Here is a 22,099-nt window from a genome sequence, read left to right as displayed (position 1 = left end):
CTGCTGTGAAATCGGGAAAATGCAGTTTCACTTTGGATACCTTTATTATGCACTTGTGCTGTTGCTTTCTACCGCTTCATAGTTGTTTAGCCATGTTTAGCCATGAATGGCCACAGAGGACTGTACAATGTGACCACTGATTTGTGTTAAATAAAACCATTTCCGGCCAGGGGTGAACTGTCCTTAGGGAACTCTGGAGCTTTCTCTGTAGGCCTCTCACCCTGGGCCTCTTTTGTGTGGTAACTTATTTTATTTCCAAATGTTCTCATAGGATAAGGAATGGGCTAGCTGAAAATGGGTTATATGGGATAACTTTGAACATTATTTCCAGGGCCTCTTTTGGTTTCCATTCCACCACCTGTTTCTGGCCAAAGTGAACTGAAAAATGTCCTCATAGTCTTCTAACACACTAGCAGCATACTAACTCGACACAGCTCCTAAACCTATGCTTGAATAATGTTATTGTGAGAGCTGATGTTAGACCAGCAAAGTGGTTGCAGGGCATGGACACTGTTGGTGGATGGTGAGAACTAGTGCACTTGAAGGAAACCTTCTTATTGTCGGTTCTGTGTTGATATATTGGTCGAACATGGGGGTATGACTGTACCCATTTGTAGAGAAGGGGCAATTCATTACAGCAGCATTACCACTACGTCCCAGTTCCTCATCCCACTACTTACATTGATGTGGCCTGCCACTTAACAGGAACCTTTCAAATATGCACAATACCCTGCCCAAATTGTCTCCTGCGAAAGTTTAATGCTAATTCCTTACCCTCAATCCATTGTTTTCTCTCATTCAGATCAAGCTGGGGACTTGGAGGCCTCCTCTTTTCAATCATAATACAAAGCAAGTTGTTGACCAGGACATACTCCTGCATGGCAGTGGTCATTTGCTTTCTTCTGTGGATGTATCGTACTGCTGCCATACTTGATTGGGCATGGGTATCAGGACCAGGAGCAGATAAGGAATTCTTGTAGAGAACAGTGTTGCACAATAAGCCACATAATGAGGAGGAATTTAGCAGAGGTGGAGCATGAGAGTTCGTACAGGATTAGCAACCTTGAACATTTTATTAAGTGGATAAATGAGGAAAGAGAGAAACCCAAGAGGAGGCTAGAGTATTAGTTATCATAACCTAGTGCAAGGATGGGCATGAGTAATTTTGAGGAATAATGGGTAGGATGAGGACAGAGATTTATGACGTTGGACAGGTTAAGCAAAGTTGCAGTTACACCCATGGTGAAAACATGATGAACCTTCTGATAGCTTTTAAAAAAGTACTGTTCAGAGGAGTTGAGGAAAAGGAGATATGAGATAGAAAGTGGGGGTGGGCCTTGTGGGGGCCGCTGTCAGCAGACTGATAGATTTTGTTTTTATTGATTCAGCTGGTGTGCATCAACTTTTAAGAAAGTTTTTAACAAAGACAAAAGAAAATTACAACTTTTAAGAAAGTTTTTAACAAAGACAAAAGAAAATTACAAATATATTTTATAACTTTACATAGTCATTAATTAATCTGTGTGTTAACAAAAGTATAGATAATGACATAAAATGAGTAGGAAATATCCACTAAAATTCATAAATTCGTTTTTAAAATTTGCAAATAAAATTCAGTTGTTCATCAGTGCTATTTGGACATTCATGACTTGCATGAACTTAACAAAAACAAATTTAGAAGTAACAATTTAGCACTAAATATTGTGTTGCATGTTACAAATATAAATGGTAGTCAACTGTAATATAAAACATAACATTAACATCACAAATATTTACATATGCTTGGTTGATTCTTAACAATTCTATTTTGATGGTTGTGGTGCAATTACAATGGTCACTTATTAATCAGTTGACCTGTAACATGTCTAAACATCTAATTACAGCAATTCTTACAAAAGTAAGTTTAGTAGCGAAAATGAGTTGCCATAACAGATCAGATGTCAATTCTCTAAAATTTTGGAAATGTTTCTTCAGATATACAGCGCAATGTTGTTTTAACTAGTGGCAATCGACAATAAGATGACGTAGGGTTTCTTTATGCGATACTTGGTTACAGAATCTACAAATATTGTCTGCTTTGGGTATTAACCCGCATCTAGCGTGTATATCTTTCATGGACCACAGATGGAATCTGAACCGCATAAAGGCGGCACTGTGGGCTGGAGACGGGCTTTTGGACAGATAGTTGTCCACTGTGTGGTATCTTTTAAGTTGAAACAGATTGTTGCTAAAACCTTGATAGGTCTCACATTTTATGCATGTTTTAACCCAATCATACTGAACAAGTTTGGTTTTCACTCGAGTTGGATTTTCGAGCACGAGTTGCAATGGAGTGTCAGCCTCAGCCAGGATGTCAATTACGGTGTTTTTCCATTTGGTTACAAATGCATGCTTGGAGGCCAACACATGTCTCAATAATGTACTACGAAGCATGTCTGACCTTGGGGCTAACAGACATTTTCTGCATAAGGCAATCATGCGCAACAGATATCTTGCGTGCAGGGATAAAAGCCCTAATTCATGTCTAGTCCAAGAAATTTGGACACATCTGGGTAAATTAAGTACTTGTCTCCAAAATCTACTTTCTAGTTTTTGCCACATACTCTCTAATTGGTCTTCTTTGATTTTTGAGCCATATAGCAGATCTGGGATGACCTTTTGTTGATAGTAGGTTAGCGCAGGAAGTATTGAGATTTTGGCAAATTTTTCCAAGATGATAGTTGTTTGTGATATCGCAGTGGTTAGTTTCTTTGTCAAATAAAGTGAATACACTTTGTTGTTATCCTGGTCACTTATAGGTATTCCTAAATAAGTGTATTGATGCACAAGCTCATGTTCAGTGTTCTGTAAAATCCTTCTTCTAGACTTCTTTCCTTGACTCTTTCCGTTACAACACATTACTTTTGTTTTCTCAAGATTGATGGTTAACAAATATTTTTGTACATATACTCCAAGAGCATTTAATAATCTTTGGAGGCCTTGAGGAGTTTTCGATAGCCAGATCATCCGCATATAAAAGAGCAGGGATGTGATGTAGTCCCAGTTTCGGAGCATCTGTGTTGATGCCCTCAAAGGATTCTTGCAGGCCAAAAATGAAAAAATTAAAGAGGGCTGAAGCAAGGATGCATCCCTGCTTCAGCCCTCGAAATGTGTGGATAGAAGAGTTCAAGTCACCTTCAAGTGTCAGTCTAATTTGGACTTTAGTATTGCTATGTAAGGTTTCGATAAGAGACTTGATGTAAGAAGGACACAGAGCTTGGGATAATTTGTCCATGAGGCGTTCTCTTGAAACTGAATCGACTGCTGCATGAAAGTCGATAAAGGTCAAAGAGGTTGATGAAGAGAGGCTAGATGTGTTTTGACAACAGTGATCACCAGTAAATTAATCGCAGACCTAGGCCAGCTACAAAGCCGATGTGGTAGGGGTCCCCTTTTTGACGTGGGATGGTCCAGTGATTAAAGTCTCTGAGGATAAACCGGGCAAAAATCTTTCCCGGGGCATTGAGCACAGCAATGGGTCTATAATTGGCTGGATCAGAGTGATCCCCCTTCTTAAAGATCGGGACTATGATAGAATGACGCCATGAGTCTGGAATCTTATTTGTGTTTATGATGTTAGAAAAGATATTAAATTATATGATTGCCCAGGCCTGCGGGTGCTATTTAAACATTGCGTTGTTTAACCCATCTGGTCCCGGAGCTCTAGAACTGCTTGCTTTTTGGCTGAAATATTAAATATCTTCTTCCAAACTATGTAATTTCGAGTCAGTTAGTGGGTTTGACTTGAAGTGACATCTTGAATTGTTGGGTAAAGAGTATAGGGTGGCCTAATGGTGTATCCACTCTTGCTCCAAAACTCCATTGATTTGAACTGGAATTTGGTTTGTGTGATTATCTCGATTCAGTAAAGCCGAAATTTAAGCAGAGTTTTTAGAGCTCATGGTTCTAAGCTTGATTCAGTAAAGCCCAAATTTGAGCTGAGTTTTTAGAGCTCATGGCATTAAGCATGTCCTCTCCATCACTTTGAAAAATATGTGACTTCTTTGCTCTTATTCAGTTCCTATACTTGCACCTTAGACTTCTTAAAACCTTCCGTGTTCCAACTAGCAAGGCTAACATTTCTTTGATAGGTACATTCGAATTGTTATGTTTGTATTCAATGCCATTTCTGTGGTATTGGTAGGTTGTTGGTGAACGATGGTTTGCATTGGTAGATCTGACTGGGGTTGTTAAGTCTTGCATCGGATGGCCATTGATGTCTTACCAACTTGGTGGTTTGTTCCATCCTATTAGCATGGTTAGGGGCTGTAGGATCTAAAGCGATGACAAAACCTAATGTAAAAAGTTCAGTTTTTGCCTGCCATATGGTGTTTAGGACTACCACTGAGGGGAGACACAGTCTCTCCACCGAGAGATCATCGTCATTCAGAAATTCTACTTATTTGTTGTCGATGGTAGTTATATCTACCAGAGTTGTTATATCTCCAAAGATACTTAGTAGAATGGTCATGCTAAAGTCGAATAAGGTATAGGGAGCTGGACCAAATTTCATGATCAATCGATTTAAATGTTTTGATGGACTTTTAGATTTATAGTCATGATTCTCCCTGATGTCGTTTCCATCTAATCGATGGTGTTGACCACTGGAGGAATTTTGATCTGTTCGAGAGGGCATGAGAATCTGGCTTTGGCGTTGTGGTCCTCAATGAACAGTGAATCTCTTGACGGTGTTGTTGCCAAGTGTCAATTGGTGGTGGGTATGATTGATAAGACATAGGTACAGCTCTTGCTGAAATATCCTGTTGGATTTTGGTAGTCCAATTTAAGATGTGCACTATTTGTGTGGACTGAGTTGTGATTTTTGCATCCAATGTTTTGAAGAGTTTCGAAAGAGAGGATATCGCCATGTTCATGGCAGAAAGCGTAGTTTCTATTAAGGAGGTCTCAGAGATGGTGTGTGAGGAGTGGGGACGAAAAGAAGAAGGATGGGGGGGCGGCATGGCCATTGTCTTATGAGGGGTGGGGCGAGTGAAAGATAGGGTTCAGAAGTCATGAACAGATTGGCCAAATAAAATCGGAGATTGTGACAGGCTGTGAGCATTTGGCAAAACATTAAGCGTAATGGGTGAAAGAATGCTGGCATTATGTGATTTTAACGGGGAAGTATTTACAAGCTCTGAGATGGAATGGTCTAATACCGGGAGGGGCTTGGAAATGTTCACTTTTGCAAGAATCTGAGAATCAATTGTTATTGGATTTGTTGCAACATTCTGAGTGTTCTGAAGTGGTTGAAAGCTGGGGTGATCAATGGAAACGGATTGAGAGTCATGTACAGTGATGGGAGGGGCAGAAGTATCATTAACGCCCGCAACCATAAGAGAATCTGATATGAAATTTTCATCGGTTGGAGTTTTATTGCATGACGGCAATATACAGAGAAAATCAGTGGCGATGGGGGAAGCATCTACTCCATTAGCCGCGGACAGGGGCTTCGCTGAGTCTCTCATTTACCCTGTTAGTCTTTTAGGCGTTGGGCCGCCCGCCAAGATTAATTTCCTTTTTACGAGCTGGACGGGTGATTGCTTTGATGGTGTAGCTTTATGAATGAGAGCCTCTCTCATTGTAACGCCACGAGCAGGCTTACTCAACTTTAACGTGATTGGGCTTTTTTACATATAGGGATTGCGTTAGAACAATGAATTTAATATTTCTTCAATGGGTTCGCTAGTGCATATAAGGAACGGGTAGTACAAAAGGAAGACAATACCGAATTTGGTTGTTCTGGAAGACGGAGTGCAGAAGCACAAGTCGCTGCTCGCTACTCGCTGCTCGGCAAAGCAGCAAAGCTGCACTTTCCGGCACTTCTTGGTTGTTCATGCGCAGTTGCGTGCGTGTGCCTGGCTTTATGGTGATGCTGGTGATGGGGCGGGGTTTAAGCTGCATAGTAGTTTAAACTACCAAATGACAATATTCAGCAAATATAATTCAAGCAATCACAGGGAGCAGAGTCCACGGCAGCAAAGCGGCACTTTCTGGCACTTCTCGTTTGCATGCATCTTTTTCTTCACTCTTCATTGTTAGCCTCAAGCGTGCTGGTGATACGATTGATGACCATTAGCTCTAATGGTTTATGGTTTACAGTAGTGGTGTTATGAGGGAGACATGATGTAAGTTTGCTGGTTTAGTCATGATAGAAGAGAGCTGTTCAAGAATAGGCCCAATAGTGGGCATTTTAAAGAAAGCATGGAACATACCTACTGCAAGTATTAGGCTTAAGAACTTGGGAGCAAAGTAGCAAAGCACAAGATGTGTTGGCTTTTATGAATATGGAGGAAGCTTTGGTTGGTGATCACAGAGGGAAAGAGCTAAGAAAGCAATGGGTAAAGGGCAGAGGGGGGTAAGAAAGAGGTGGACAATAGGAGAGAAGGGGAGAGAGAAGGCTGGTTTGGTTACCCAAAATCAGAGAGATATGAAGAAGATATCAAAGTACAAAATCAATGGCTGGCAGCAAGGATGTGGAACAGAAAAGGGTTAAGTGGCTTCACTGGCTTGAAATGTGGTGGGAATTCTTCAGACAGGAGAAGGTTGGTGAAAAAGGCAGACTCAGCTTCACCCAGTGCAGCACCAAAAACAGAGTTAGGCATTTTGGGCTTACAGGAGAGCAGGGGACCACTCTGTATATCACAGATATAGGTGGAGTTGTAAATTGGCCTTGAGGAAACAAACATCTGGGATGATCCAAGGCTGAATTTAAGCGCTGTCATGGGTAAAGGTGCAAAATATTGTGTGATGCTCAAAAGGGGTGGATAGGGCCAGATCAAAGTCATGGAAGGCTTGCTCGTTGTAAGAGGCAAGGGGCAGAGAGAGATTCTAGAGATAAGGTTTGAACCTTTGCAAAGGAGTGAGCCAGGGTGCCAGGTTTAAAGCAGCATTTTGCTAGCAAAGAAATGGTGGGGGGGGAGTGACAGTGAGGAAGATGGGAAATGATTCAAAGGAGAAGGATCATTGAAGAAGATGGAAGTTGTGAGGGCGGGCATCATAGATGTGTGTCAGGTAGTCACACAGAGGGCACAGTGAGTGGTCTAGGAGTTATGAGGAGAATTCCAAGCAGAGTTCTGGTTGATGGTGCCAGAGATTCTGTGGAGGTTGAAGTCACCCAGTACTTAATGGGTACTTAATGGGGGAGGAACAGCGAAATGAATGTCCAGGAAAAGGTCAATGTGTAGGAAGAAGTATTTGATTGTACCTTGGAGACCAGTAGATAATGGGCATGGTGTAAGAGGTTGGTAAGAGTGGAATAGTGGTGTATTCCAATGGTTGAAGTGGAAATCAGATGGAAGGAAAGGGGCCTATGGTTTAGCCTAGTTGAACAGGATAACAACCCCTCCGCCACATTGGGCAGGTCTTGGTAGTGGGAGAAAATAACAATATCCGAGTGGAGGGCAGTAGCTGTGGCTCTTTCACGAGGGATGATCCAAATCTCAGTTACAGCCACTCCTACTACTCAACGGTTGTAGGAATAAAAATATTCTGTGAGAAAGGAGCTATTATCACATATGAATTGGGCATTGCATGGCCTGAGATTAAGGGTGATAGATTTGGGGGGTGTTGAGGGAATGGTGCTAAATGGATGGTTGGATGGTTGGGGATACAAAAAGGTTGGAGCACATGGTATTGGCCTCATTGAACTGAGTATGTTATGTTATGTTCATTATATTTGTAAAGTGCGCTATCACCCGGAGGCATCATGGCACTAGAAGAGAAAGACAAAATAAATGTCAAGGCATACTGTAGGAAGATAAGAACAGGAGGATTTTAAGGCGGCACTGGCAAAGCAGATGATCATTGATGGCACAGAGGTAACAGGGAAGCTTATTCCGCAAAACCGGGGTAGCCACAGGGAAGGCGCGGCCACCAATCCTCGTCCAATAGTAGGAGAGCAGTGAGGCCCCATGTTAAAGGTAAAGAGAGGGTTCGTAGCATAGTAGCGGGAGAGATAGAGTGGGAAAGTGCAAAGTGGGTGCCTGTATTGGGACAGTCAGGACAGAAGTAGAGAAAGGAGAGAGTGCTAGTGGGGAAATTGGTCAGGAGTCATTACAAGCCAGAGAGTTGTGGCATAAGCCACGCTAGAATGGAAAACACTTCTGCAGAGGCACCATACACTAATGTGGAAGAACATAAGTACAAAGAGTATGTCAGGCCAGTTAGTGGTAGGAGATGGAAGGCAGGCATGAAAGAGAGAAAAGATGGAGAGATCATGTAGAGGGTATAATCATGGGGGTGACAGAGTTTCACTGGTTTGCGCTACAAGAAACATGGATGGGTGACAATAGTGAGAATGTAGCTTAAGAATGGCCAGTGAAAATGACCAGCACCTTACCTGGAAATGGTAAGATAATCCTAGATTTTGTAAACTGCTAATAAGCAGTACTCTCAAGATGCAGGAGGTGCAACATGACCATCAGACCTGAACAACAAAATGGCAGAAGCACACCATGTAAAGCTGTCAGGCTTGCATGGTCAGGTGGAAATGGGGTGAAACTGACGCCATGAGGCAGCATGGCGTGTGGAGTGAACTTTAATGTTGCTGATGCATTTGTAACTAGTAGACTTGCCCCAAGTCAAAATGGGGTCCATCTCGGATGATGCTGTGATTGGACTCCTCTAAGAGGAACTTAGGTGCTACTGTGACGGGGTCATGTTGGCAAAGAGAGTAAGCTTGGTATTGTTAGGCAGGGGCAATTAAGGAGTCAGCTCCAATATGCCTTGTGCAATAATATTCATTGTGTGAGTGCACAACTCAAAATAACAACCATAATTCATATTTCTTAAATCGGTATACATAAACAAATATGTTCACATATGTGTTTTTAATAGATTCTCAATTAATCTGGGGCCGATGACCAATCTATCTACAACTTCTTCCAAATGCTTTCCTTCCAGATCTTTACTCTCCTCCGGCTCCAACTTTCTACGTATTAGTCGCTTTTCTAAGCAGCAAGCTGGTGGCAGATCTCTCTCCTCGATTGGCTCCCTCCACTGGAACAGCCTCCCCATTCCTCTCCGTCTTGAGCTGGGCCTCTCAAATTTCAGAAGCTCCTCAAGACTTTCCTCTTCACCCCCCTTCCCCCTCTCACTCGGATGCTAATACCCCACAGTCAATGAGATTGGTGGCCTGGGACCTGATGTGTCCTTCCGGGTCCCAGCCTTCTGCCCAAACAACCCCAGACGTCTGCCCCATCCCAGCACTTGCATTCAGGCATCCACTGGCTTGTTTTCTCACTGGCCTGCACTTATTATTTGCAGGTGATCGCTCTGTACCAAGCGTCTCTGTCAGGCACTTACTGTTGCTCACAACTGACTGCTTGGGACTTCCCTCTGTGGAACACCTAGCACTGACCCCATTCACTGTCCCTTCTCTCTCTCCCTGCACTTGCACGTTTTGAATGCTCACAAAGCCTAGTAGGATTGTCCCTTTCCTGTTAATCAGTTTATTCTATTTGCCTTTTTTCCCATGTACCCTCCCCTTTGCCCTGTGGGCGCTTTGAAACACAATTTCTTGATGTATAAGCGCCTTACAAATTCACTATAAATAAATCCAAGCAAACTTGAATTCAAGATGTAGAGTGAGACAGAGAGAAAAAAAGAAAGAGAGAGTCGTTTAGCCTATTCTAATGCCATTTACGTACCATGAAATATTTAACTCCAGTCATAAGCTCGTATACAGCCATAGCTAGAGACCATAACCCATGGGAAGCAGTTATGAATCTGATTTATATATGTAGATTGATTTGGTGAGTCTGTGTAAATCTGAAAGAACAATGTATGCAAACTGGTTAAAAAGGTTTAAGATAAATTAGCAATAATTATCATGAAAACAAAAACGTTTCAGGTAATACATTTGGTGATACACAAAGTCAACGACAAAGCAAGTTTGGATTTCTCAAAACCTTTCTAATTGAGGAAGTACAGGACAAATCTCCCAGAAGGAGTGCATACTAGAAAAATGATGGAGAAAATGTTTACACTCATCTCTTCCCTTAGGATATGAACAATTACTTCCTTCGGCATGAACTTGTCATCCACGAATCTATGGATATGGATAAGAGTGACTGGACAGCTATATTGACTGGACAGCTATATAGGTCCAATAGAGACCAACAGTTTGGCAGTGTCTGATAAGTGCTTAAACAATTCCCCATTGCAGGAGAAAAAAAGCCAAAAAGCTAATGTCACAAAAGGGGCATTTTGAGGAGCGTGGCTCTCTGCGAGGACTGTCCTTTCCAGAGGCAGAGCAAGAATTGTCATCTCAGAACCAATGTTGACTGAGTATCTATACTCTAGCTGGTCATGGAAAACATTAAAGGATTCTTTAGAGGGCGCGTTTTAATGTTTTCTGTGATCTTCTGAGTAGACCAAGGTCTGAACCCTCCCCCTCAGACCAACATGAACACACACAATGTTTTAACAGGAGATTGGGCAGTGTATACAGCAAACATATCTGCCTGAATACCAAACTAGACCTTTACAGCTTCACACATGTTTTTTCAAAATCCCTGTAAATGATACATCTTGCCCCAGTTCTTAAGTAGAGAGGCCATTACTGAATCCTTCCACTTCACTGCTCGAGGAAAATATTTCAAATAGAGGTTACGTGGTTGTGATCTTTTGATGGTAAAGGGGTTGTATACCTTCTATATTCATCATCCACCAGAGGAACACTGGCAGAACTGGTGGGTGTGGGGGATGGACACCCAAGAGAAAGCATAGGTGGGTTGCAACCTCTTCAACTACCACCCTATGTACATATTTTACTGAAATCTCCCAGTCCTGCTGCTTTGACTCCACTTTTAGATGTTCTGGGCAACGAAGACTGAATGGTTGCACGGCCTGTCCAACACTGCATCCTTTGAGGCCTCTACCATTGTTTGTAGGTCTTCAACTGTGAGGGTGACTACACGTGTGTAGGGGCTGACATTTGACCATAAAGTGGAGGGGGGGCAATCTGTGCATTTGGTAGTTTCCTGTAGGTGTGGGACTTTCTAGGCAACGAATACTCTCTCCCATGCTGGATCCAAACCCTATCACTGTCCTCAGCTCTGCATTGAGACAAAGCACATCTTTGTTAAGTGTTTCCTCCTTGTTCTATCGGCTCTGTACAGGAGAAAGGAAAACTACACACGGAACTTTCTTGTTACTTTAAACTAACGGATTTGGATTGCAATGCTAAAACGGTATAAATTAAATATGAACATTCACACGAAGAAGAGTGACTTGCATGGAATACAGTCTATAGTTAAAACCACTGTGAGTAGACACAATCTAAGAGTACCGGGCTTTAATGGTCCATATATGGATGGTTCTACATAATGTCTCAAATCAAAATCAACTCAAATCTATGTTAGAGCAAGGCATATTATTGATTGTGGGTAACCAAAAATACAGGGGGGAGATCCCTGCCCCCTCCCTCCCCTACCGCATCACACTTTCCATATGCCTAACCCCTCAATATACCTGCTTGCTGTATAATAAAATGCAGGAAAAAATGTACTGTTTTGTGTTAGCGACGAACATGGTAAGTACCAAATGGATAATATTGGACCATATACAGAAATTAAACAAAAAAAAATCTGTGTTTTCAAAATTGTATATGTGCTTGGGAGGGAATTCACCAAATCAACAAATTAAGAAATAGTACTTTGAATACAAATATTAATTAAAGAAACTATTAAAAATCTTTATCTAGTTGATATGGATGTTAGAAATGTATACCCCAGACAAAGGCATTGATGTGGTATTGATTATTTCCCGATTAATTGAGACAAAGTTTAAATAACAACAAGATGCATTCAATAATGTTTTATACCAATGTAATATAGTATTAAATGTACATATTGAAATGAAGAAAAAAAATAAAACAATTCAAATGGACATGAGATAAACATTACAAAGTAAGGAAAGGGTAAAGCAATCATCAGTAAAATTGTATCAATTCTTAATATTAAAAAAGGAAGCAGTACTGATAAAAGCATTTGGGATGGGTATGAGGTGTTTCTTTGGGTGAAACACGTTTTCTAATTTGGACATAGGATAAAAAAAGATAAACAGAGAACGCAAAGGAAAATATGAGAATAGAAACTAAGCAACTAGAAGACCAACAGATAAGATTCTACAGAAGCAATCTAGTGCACCGTTTATTAACTGTCTTACAAGAGAAGCGGATGTGTCTTAAATGAATGCACGGTACAGAAGAACAAGAAATACAAAATTGTCAAAAAGAGTAATTGGATGTATTTAGTAATAACATAGATAAAATAACTCAATGAAGACAAAAGCAGCCTGAGAATTATTTTGATTATTTGGAAACCGAAAATCACAAACATGAGAGTGATGCCTACATTATACACAACATATTCTTAAATTATTATCAGACATATCAGAAAATGTAAGCGAATTAATGAGGTTTTGACTATATTAAAAGAAAATGCACTTAAAAGAGAGGAAGACGAAATGTTATGTAGAGAAATAGAACAAAACTATTTAAAATCGGCAAATAAAAATCAGTAGGATCTGACGTTCCTATTAATTAATCATTGCAAGACTAAGTAGACAATGAGTTCCTACACTCTGCAAAATGTTCAATGAATTTAAAATAGTGTGCATTGTCACTAAGCCATGAGATGTAGTGAAAATGTGCGTATTCCTGAGCGAAGGCAAGAACCCAGCAAATTGTGAATCCTATTACCCCATTTCATCGGCTCATGTGAATTGATGGTGCTGCCTTTCGGGAACAGCATGGCTTCATGTCATAAGGGACAGTCAATGCTCATCACTTGGATTTCTCATTTGCATTTAACATTGCTGAACAAAAAGGATCCGTGGCACAAGCCAGAATAGGCGGCTCTCTTTCACACCAAGGGATTTTCGGTTGTCTTTGAAGTTTGCTTTAGTTTAATTTAGCTGCCTCACTTGAACACACGGTCAGAGTTGGCATGTCGCATTGCATTAGACGAGCAAGCTATAATGGGGAGGCACCATTAGGCATTTTCCATATCAATGTCAAAACACTTAGATGCCTTTGTCCTCCATGGCAAGTCAGCCTGGTAACATACGAACTGAAGGGACATGGTCACGTTTCTTTAAAACAACAATGGTGCATAGGCAGCTTGCAATGTACAAAGACATGTTTTATAAGCTGCCAAGCATACAGACATGCAAGTCTGCAGTCTGGACTTCGCGCATGCCTGTATTAGACTGACATAAGACACTCATAAATACGTGTGTGCCAGATTTTAGATGGGGCTGCTGCACTTTTGGTTACACAGGTGTGGGCTCTTTATGAGGGGGTGATCGCTATTTGCACACCAGGGCTTCCTCTGAGAAGCAAATACCTTTCAAGTATTTTTTGTTGTTATGGCAAATGGGCTTTGTGCTGTTGCACGTGGCTAGTAGTTTCCCATTTAAACAAAAAACTGAAACAAAGATGGCCGCAGATATGGACCATTAAACAGAGAGTACGTCCATTTTCGATCTCCATGATTGGGAGACGGGCGCTCGAGTCAGCGGGAGCTTAGAGCCGAGCAGGTAAGTGAGGTGGGGTGGGGAGTTTGGGCGTGGGAAGTATGGGATTCCCTGAGAGTCTGATGGCAGGGGCAGAGCAGAGGGGAGTTGGCCTGGGGAAGCCACCTAAAGTGAAAGTGCTTGGGCGGCTGAGAGAATGCGCACAGTGGCTGTTGGATTCTGCCTGCTTTCCGGGCCACCTGAGTGACTGGAGCTTCACCCCAGGTGTGAATACATTTTGAATGGGTGCAGGAATGGCTTCTGGGGAGCTGATGTCATTAATTCAGTGAGAAACCTTTTTTTAATTTTGCCTATTTCAGGACGCTATGGTGCCACCTCTAAGCCAACACTATCTCTTAGGATTACAGAAAGGAGGGAGGTGAAATGTGAGGAGGGGGCTGTAGGCGTTGTTTAGTTATTTACCCACCCATTTACTGGCCATGGCATGGTAATCCCTACAGCCATTTCTACCAACTACCTGCCCCTCCCAACCCAAAACACACTATCCTGAGATCTCGTTGGGCTAGCTCTATCATGCAGGATCATCCAAAGTTGCATGTGTTTCAGAGAAGCCGTCCGTGGGTTAATTGCTTCATTTCCGCTGTAAATGAGCTCCTAGCTCCAAGAGTACGTTCAGCGCTTGATTTATATGCAATATGTGTATTGTCCCATCTGTTTTTTCCATTGAAGTCCTATTAAAAACTAGCATTGACAAGGCAAACAGTTTTGGCTTGTCTCTAGGCAAACACCAAATGTCCAGGTACTGATTTTCCAGCTGGTGCCATCTGATGATAAAGTAGTATGCGTATTCCATGCCCACACGAAAGTGAACATTTTGGGCTTTGCCAGTACTCTTCCTTATTAGTTCTTGTAATAACCTTAATTATTCAGTTACTTTTGTGCAAGACTTAATAATACATATTATTTCAAAAAAAGGTGTCAATGAACAATCTCAGCAAACATTGCCTAAATAAATGTTTCCAACCTTCCCATATAAATAAAGGTTCACTCATCGTCATTTAAAGAATTCCCTTACCCCCTTACCTGATCAGCAGAAATAATCATTAAGCCTTAGACCTGATTTTGCTTTGTAAACTCAGGAAGCGCACCAAGTCTTGCTCATATGGAGCTTCCGACGGTCAGCCATCTTGTCACAGCTTACATTAGCGCCGGCCAAAACTTGAACCTGTGCTAATGTACTGGTACCAGCTCCTCTCTGGTTCATTCCCCGTAGCTTGTTGCCTTCTGCAATCGTGCCTATGGTATTTTCTATGGTTTTAATCCTAACATGCATTTTGGTGCGAAATGGGCAGTGGTACCTCACTTTCCCCCTTAAAAGCTCATCTATGATTGGCTTGGTAATTGTTACTTCATTAGTGTGGTCTGTGCGATGTTGTGGTATAGTAGAACCTCATAGTCGAAAAGGTGTCTCCCTCTTTCATTCCTCTGGCTGCCAAAAGGAAGCTTGTTTCTTTGTTGTAATTATAGACCTTTACAAGAATATCTGGCAGGCGGGCCCTGTATAAATCTTAACCTCCATATCCTGTGTGCCCCCTTTCAATTGTTGCCAAAGTACCTTCTAAGAAGGGGGACAAGTCCACTCTGGATGTGAGCAGTCATATCCGATCCCCCAGATTCTTCCTTCAGAGCTTTGATTCTTATAGTGTGCCTTTGAGGCCTCTTTCTAAGTCCTCACATTGGTTTTCCATATGTTGGACCTTTTTTTGGAATTGTTTTAGTTTCTGAGATATGTCTCATAGCCGCTGGATGATGAGACCTACCTCGTTTCCTATGTCATTAATTCTTAGCTGAGTCGCACAATCTTTTTTTGTTTGCTGAGATAGCCAAGGAGCGGTCTTCTCAGGTGCTGATCTGCCTCAGCTTTCATTGTGGCAGTAATTTCCATCTTGAGGTTGGCCAATTCAGTTTAGAAATCTTCCTTGCTGAGGGAAACATTTGTTTTCTGGTTTCAGTGGCCACCTCTTGTACTTCTCTAGGTTTTGTGTTTGTGAACTGTGATATTAACGTTTTAAAGCCTTATGATGCATCAAAAGGTCTATCCCAATTATTTTCAATTATTTTATCTTTACCTGATCTGCGCATGCTGCTTGAGTGATGTTGCCCTTTGAAAAGCTGGGCTTCCCCACCTTACCCCACCCTTCCACTGTGAGGATAGGCCAAGCAGAAGGCACATGTTTCCCCTATATTCCAAAGCACAGCTGTTCCCAATGCACTCAGCCTTCGGGTTTCCACCAGTTTACAGTCCATGTGCTTCTAAGCTTCCACTGAGTGTGTATTGTGGTGGGCTACAGAACCGCCCTACCCCACTGCACTCAAAGAACCATATGTTGTGCTACTCTAACACCACCTGGATGGTTACCTTTCCTCTCCACACCCCCTCCAAAGCATTGCACTGGCTCCCAATCTCAACAGCTGGTTCAAATGGTCCACGCACCCACATGTTTCGAATGGCACTTGGCATGCCTTGAACGGTGCTTGAATTTTCTCTTCTTGCTACTACTGACTGCGCAGAGACAAGCACTCCAGATAGCCCCTCTCACTGCACCGTGAAATGGCAGCCATGTTAGAATTTGTCGCTTTTTCCTGTCTCCCAGGCTATTTGCCTGTATCACTGCAAGACTCCAACAGAGCTTCCTCTGACTATCCAGGGGTTGATGTACAGTCTCAGAGGTGGATTCTGGACATGGCAGCCCTCAGGATCTATAATCTGCTGTAGGAAAGGGCATGGTGCTGCAGAGTGAAGTGTCCGCTCCACCCTTCATCTTCGCAAACCCCACTCTTATTAGTTTTGGATATTAGGTGGTTTGTAGGACATTTTCTACACCCTAACACTTTTGGAATAGGTGTACAGATAGGAACGAGGGAGCTAGGCCCTGAGGAGGGACACACATCCTGTGAGTGTTGGGCCTTTTACCCACCCATTTCACTGCTAATCTTGGTGGCCACTCCCTCACCATATCCACCCAAAACAAACAGCCCTAAGCTAGTGCTATTGGTCAGAAGCATCCAACTGTGTGCTGTTTTCGGGCATGCATTGTTCTTTCTAAGCAGACTTTTGAAAGGTAATGACATAATTGCACCTGTAAACCAGCTCACGGTGTAATAAAATGCCTGAAGCAAATGTGATTTCAGCCACTTTATTATTAAACAATTTGCAAGCCCTCGTATGTTTTTACTGAATTCCATTTAATTACAAGCACTGAAAAAAACACTAGTTTGGACTCTTCTATGGGCAATAGATCGGTATTGTGCAGATACTTGCATCATTTTACAGTTGATTACATTATGTAGCCAGTTGGTAACATTATGGCAATGATCTGCACATGTCTATAAAAAAGCCAAAACAATTGGCTTTGCTGATGCCTTTCTATATACAAGAATGAGAAATGAGGTGCATTTAAAGGAACACAGTCATTAGCTAGAATGGGGAGGGTTACTCAGAAGCCTACACAACCAGCAAAGCAAATCAAAATCAGTGGGTGCTCATCTTAAATCCACAGACAGTGTGCCAACAGGCCTTCAACCAAAGCCCTGCACAGCTCTGCCAATGCAGATCGATTTAGAAAAGCTCTAGTCGGGAGAGGCTATACGAGGCCTACATCATTTTCCCAATACACCTCTATCCGAAGAGGTAGATGAGCTCTGTTAAAGCAACCATATCCTGAGTCCAACGGCCCTTTGCTGAGACACCTTAATGCTCAGCCATATCAAACCCCTGTCAACGTAAGAGGGCGCTGTTGGTGGCTAGCCTAGCAAGATGGCTGCTAAAACGGAGTCCTCTGATACTTGGCACGTAATCGTCCTGATATGTCCTTGACTTAGGCTGGGTCACTGAATAATGTGACTGGATTCATGTATTAAATAACCTGTCGATGAATCTGGTTTATTTAGCATTGCATTGAAGATTAAAAAAACTCTTACCAACAAAGATGTAATCCTACAAGGAAAAAAAAGTATTGGGTTAATACGGATTCCAAGTCCCTCCACAAACCCAATATAGAAAAGAAACCCTAAGAAGGAAGTACTAGACCTATATATGATTTTAGAAAAAGACAGAGGAAAAAGGTTAAACAATTCAAGAAAGTCTAAAAGGGGCGACAAATATACTATAAAGAAGTAAAGTACTCAGTGTAGCTCGATCCACGTTCATGTAACAAAACCAATAATATGTAACTACAATTAGCTACTAAACAAACCTTATTTGAAATGGAAAGATTGAACTCCAGATCACTGGTAACTTCTAAAATTCTACTAATTGTTCAGGATTATCCAGCCTCCTGCCCCGGCCCCACTTCCAGAGCCTAAGTATCAACATCCTTTATTCACTTTATAAGTGTTTTCAAAGTTTCAAAAATAGTTTCCTAATGGAATCAATGTGACAAAGTGAATAGGTGTGCCACGGTTATGGGGAAAATATAGGAATGTCTTAAAAAAAAACATTAGGAGCACGATGGCCACCAGATAGCTGCCTGTGGCATCTAATGTCATTAAAATGTCTACAGCCGGAGGCCACCAGGGGGCGCACAGGCAATGGCTGCCTGATCGCATCGCTCCCGCCGGACCCGGTCTGTCAGAGGGTATTGAGCCCCCCCCCCTGAGACCCCCCGGAGCCCCACCCGCACCTTCCAGCCGATTGACCCCCCGGGCACCCCCGCAGCAAAAAAACGGAGTCTGCGGACCCCGGGAAGCCCGAGAACGAGCCCCGCGTGAGCCGCGGGAAAGCAAGATACGCGGCCCGCCCCGCCGCAGAACCAGCAGGGCAGTGCGGCCTCCGGCGTATCTCCGGACGACACGCGGCAGAGGCGGGCGAAGCGCAAGCCAGAGACCAACGCTGGGAGCGGGGAGCAGAGACGGGACGACGTGGTCCCAGAGCAAACCCCCGTTGGGGTGCTCCGGAGCCCCTCTCGTGCCCGCGGGCCCGGCCACTGCTGAGGACGGACCCCTCCTCCCCCGCCGAAGCCGAAGCTGAAGATCCACAGGCGGCGGGAGCGGGCCCCCATGGAGAGGCTGTGGAGTCGTGCCGGGGAGCGGAGGTGAGGGGGCGCGCTCGAGCACCGGCCCCCCCCTCCCGCCACCGGCTGCTGCCTGGGTGAGTGGCCCCCGCCGAGGGACGGTGGGGCGAGTGCCCGCCCTGAAGGATCCCCCCCCCACAGTATAAAGGGGACAGGGGGACAGGAGCTGCAACCCCCCGTTGAGGGTCCCACGGCTCGGGTCCCGCGGGGGCGACCGCTCCCACGACCCCCCGGGGGTGGGGGAAAGGGGAGAGGAGGGGGGGGAAAAAAAAAAATAAATAAATAAAAAAAAAAATATATAAAATAAAAAGAAGAAGAAAGGACGGGCCCCAGCTGGCCACAGTGAAATAGGGTGTGAGGCCCCCGCCGGGCGACGGTGGGGCGTGTGCCCGCCCTCAGTGAGGTGAAGCTTGTTCCCCGAGGCGCGGGGCCCATCTCACGGAAGCGCCTGCGGCCCGGGCCGGGGAGGCCTCCCCTCCCCCCCCTGAGGGGGGCGCAAGGGGCGGACCCCCTGCCCTCGGGTCATACACCGAATGAGCTGGAGAGAGACTTTGCAGGGGTACCGCTTTCAAGAAGCCAAGAGGGGCAACAACGGTTTGGGCCTCAAAAGAACCATGGCCCAGTCGGAGGATGCGGCTCCCCCCCCGTCAGCTATGGAGAGGGGCTTCGCCTCGATCCTGCAAGAAATCAGGGACATGCGCTCTGACATAGCCCAAAAACTCGAGAAAATGGACCAGAGGGTGGAAAAGGTCGAAGACAGATTACTCCAGGTTGAGACCAATCAATCCTCATCAGTGACCCAAGATATACAATTTAGGGTGAGGCTGGAGGCCCTGGAAAAGAGAGAAGAGGAGAGAGCCCGACAGATGGACGATTTTGAGAATAGGGAGAGAAGGAATAACCTTAGAATCTTCGGGGTGCCGGAGTTGGAAGGAGAGACAGAGAGGGACGTCATCAGAGCAGTGCGGGACATCATCACCCTCCTATTCGCCGAAGAGATGACCACTGAACCTACGTTCGACAGGGTGCATAGGGCGGGGGGCAGACCGGGGGGCCCCCGGTCGATACTGGTCAGGTTCCACTACTATTCGGAAAAAACAAAGGTGCTGGAGGAAGCCAGGAAGGCCAGAAATATCACCTACAACAACGCTCAGGTCTCAATATTCCAAGACCTTTCCGCCTACACGCTTGCCAAGCGGAGAATGTGTCGCCCGCTCACACAGTTACTCAAGGAGAAGGGAGTGCGATACAGATGGGGCTACCCCTTCTCCCTGACTTTCGAATACATGGGCCAAAGAACTACCCTGGTTACTGAAGAGGACATCCGGGGAGCCCTGCTGGAATATGCAACGGACACGAATGACCGGAGGGGCCCGTCGGGGCCGGAAAGGGCAGGACCTAGTGGACCCGGCCCGTCAGGGGAAAGGAGGAGGCGAACCGGCGCACGAAAGTTCAGGAAAATGAATACGCCATCACCGGCTAAAGACGGGGAGAGGAGAGACCCGGAGGACTAGGAAAGGGACCGCTGCACGCAGGTTGGGACAGCTCAGTCAGGAGCATGTGGGTGTACCGATTCATACGCCCCGACGAACAGCAAGTATACGGGATGTATTGAGGGGGTGGGGCCCTGAGGGGCCAGGGGGGCTCAGGAGGAACAGCTTCCAAAACGATCGGCCCGGCCAGGGGAGCGGGCTGGTGGTTCGGCCAAAAGCCAGATATGGCGGGACAACTTGGCTGGACGCCGGGGAGGGGGGAGGGGGTCAACGCGGGAGTTGGGGGGTTTCAGTTTGGGGGGGATCCGGGGGGCAGTTGGGGAATAGTTACAGGCCCTCCGGAAGGGGGGGTGCAAAGGATCCAACCATGGGAGTATCCAAACAAAGGTGGTGTAGGTGAGCCGACGCGGAGAGCGGAGCCGCTAGATGACGGCTGAGGGTCCGCCGGCCCTGGGGGTGGGCACTCTCAATGTACGGGGCCTGAACACCCCCACGAAGAGGTCCCTGGTCACTAGAGAATTCAGAAGGGCCGGTCTTGATATCCTCTTCCTGCAAGAGACTCACTGGGCAAGAGGAAAGGAACCCAAGATAAGGGGGGGAGGTATAGGAGAGGTGTTCTGCGCGTCCCACAGGTCCAAGAAGAGGGGGGTGGCCATCCTTCTGGGGAGAAACGTGGGCTTTGTAAAAGAGGAAATAGTTAAAGACCCGGAAGGCCGGTACCTGCTGGTGCGAGGATCCCTACAGGGCTCGCCGCTCACCCTGGTGGGGATTTACGGTCCCAATGAGGGCCAGGCCCAGTTTTGGGAGCGAGTGGCGGAGAAACTCAAGCTCTTTGTCCGGGGGGGTTGGTAGTGGGAGGTGATTTCAACATGGTAATCGACCCCGACTCAGACAGAAGGCGTGTTGGCCCTCAGCTCTCCAGGCCCACGGATGTCCACATGGCCCGGTCCTTCCGGAAGGTTAACGCAGAGCTGGGCTTGGTGGACACACTCCCCTCCCCCGGAACGGGTACTCCTTCCTACACATATTATTCGTCCACCCACTCGTCCTTTTCTAGAATTGACTACATCCTGGTGGACGAGTCCCTGCACTCGTATGTCTCGGGCCACAAAGTTGACCCCGTCCCCTGGTCGGACCACGACCTGGTTCGAACCACCATTGCAAGGGGCTGGCTAAGCGACCGCAGAGGGAGATGGAGATGTAACGATTCCCTGCTGAAAGATGAGGTCCGTGCCCAGGAGGTGCTAGAGGCTATTACGGAATTCTTTGAATTTAATGATAATGGCGAGGTGGGCCCACACACCCTATGGGACGCCTTCAAGGCCACAATAAGGGGCTTTCTCATTAAAATGAGCGCTCAGGCCAAAAGAGTGAGGGAAGCCCAGGAGAAGGCCCTGAGGGGGAAAATTGCCCAACTACAACCGATGGGGCCCCGAGCGGCCCCCTTGGATCATGGTCGGCTCGAATCACTAGCCGACTATCGGCTCCAGCTGCGAGACCTCCTCTTACACAAAACGGAGCGAAGCCTCCAATTGGTCAAGCAGAAGTATTACGAAAAGGGGGACAAAGCGGACAGAATCCTAGCCTGGAAACTGAGGGAGGTCCAGAGGGATAGAATGGTAAAGGCAGTGAGGAGTGAGGAGGGGACCATGGGCCATGACACTCCCCACATAGGAGAGGCCTTTCGGAGATACTATGAAAAACTCTATACCTCGGAATGTGACGGGCGGGACGAGGAGATAGAGGGGTTCCTCAACTCGGTCCAGATACCGGCCCTGTCCGGGGAGATGGCCGAGGGACTGGAGGGGCTGGTGACCGAGGAAGAGGTGGGCAACGCCATTAGCGGGATGAAGGCGGGGACCTCCCCCGGGGAAGATGGCTTCACAGTGTCCTTCTATAAACGGTACCGCTCTACTCTGGCCCCTCACTTAGCAAAGGTTTTCAATGCAGTATTAGAGGGGTGGACCCTCCCGGACTCCATGATGGAGGCCATAATTGTAGTCCTTCCCAAGG

This window comes from Ambystoma mexicanum, chromosome 6p, assembly GCF_040938575.1.
Source record: "Ambystoma mexicanum isolate Mex_15411 chromosome 6p, UKY_AmexF1_1, whole genome shotgun sequence".
In the NCBI taxonomy this organism is placed as follows: Eukaryota; Metazoa; Chordata; class Amphibia; order Caudata; family Ambystomatidae; genus Ambystoma; species Ambystoma mexicanum.
Note: the sequence above shows the minus strand (reverse complement) of the source record.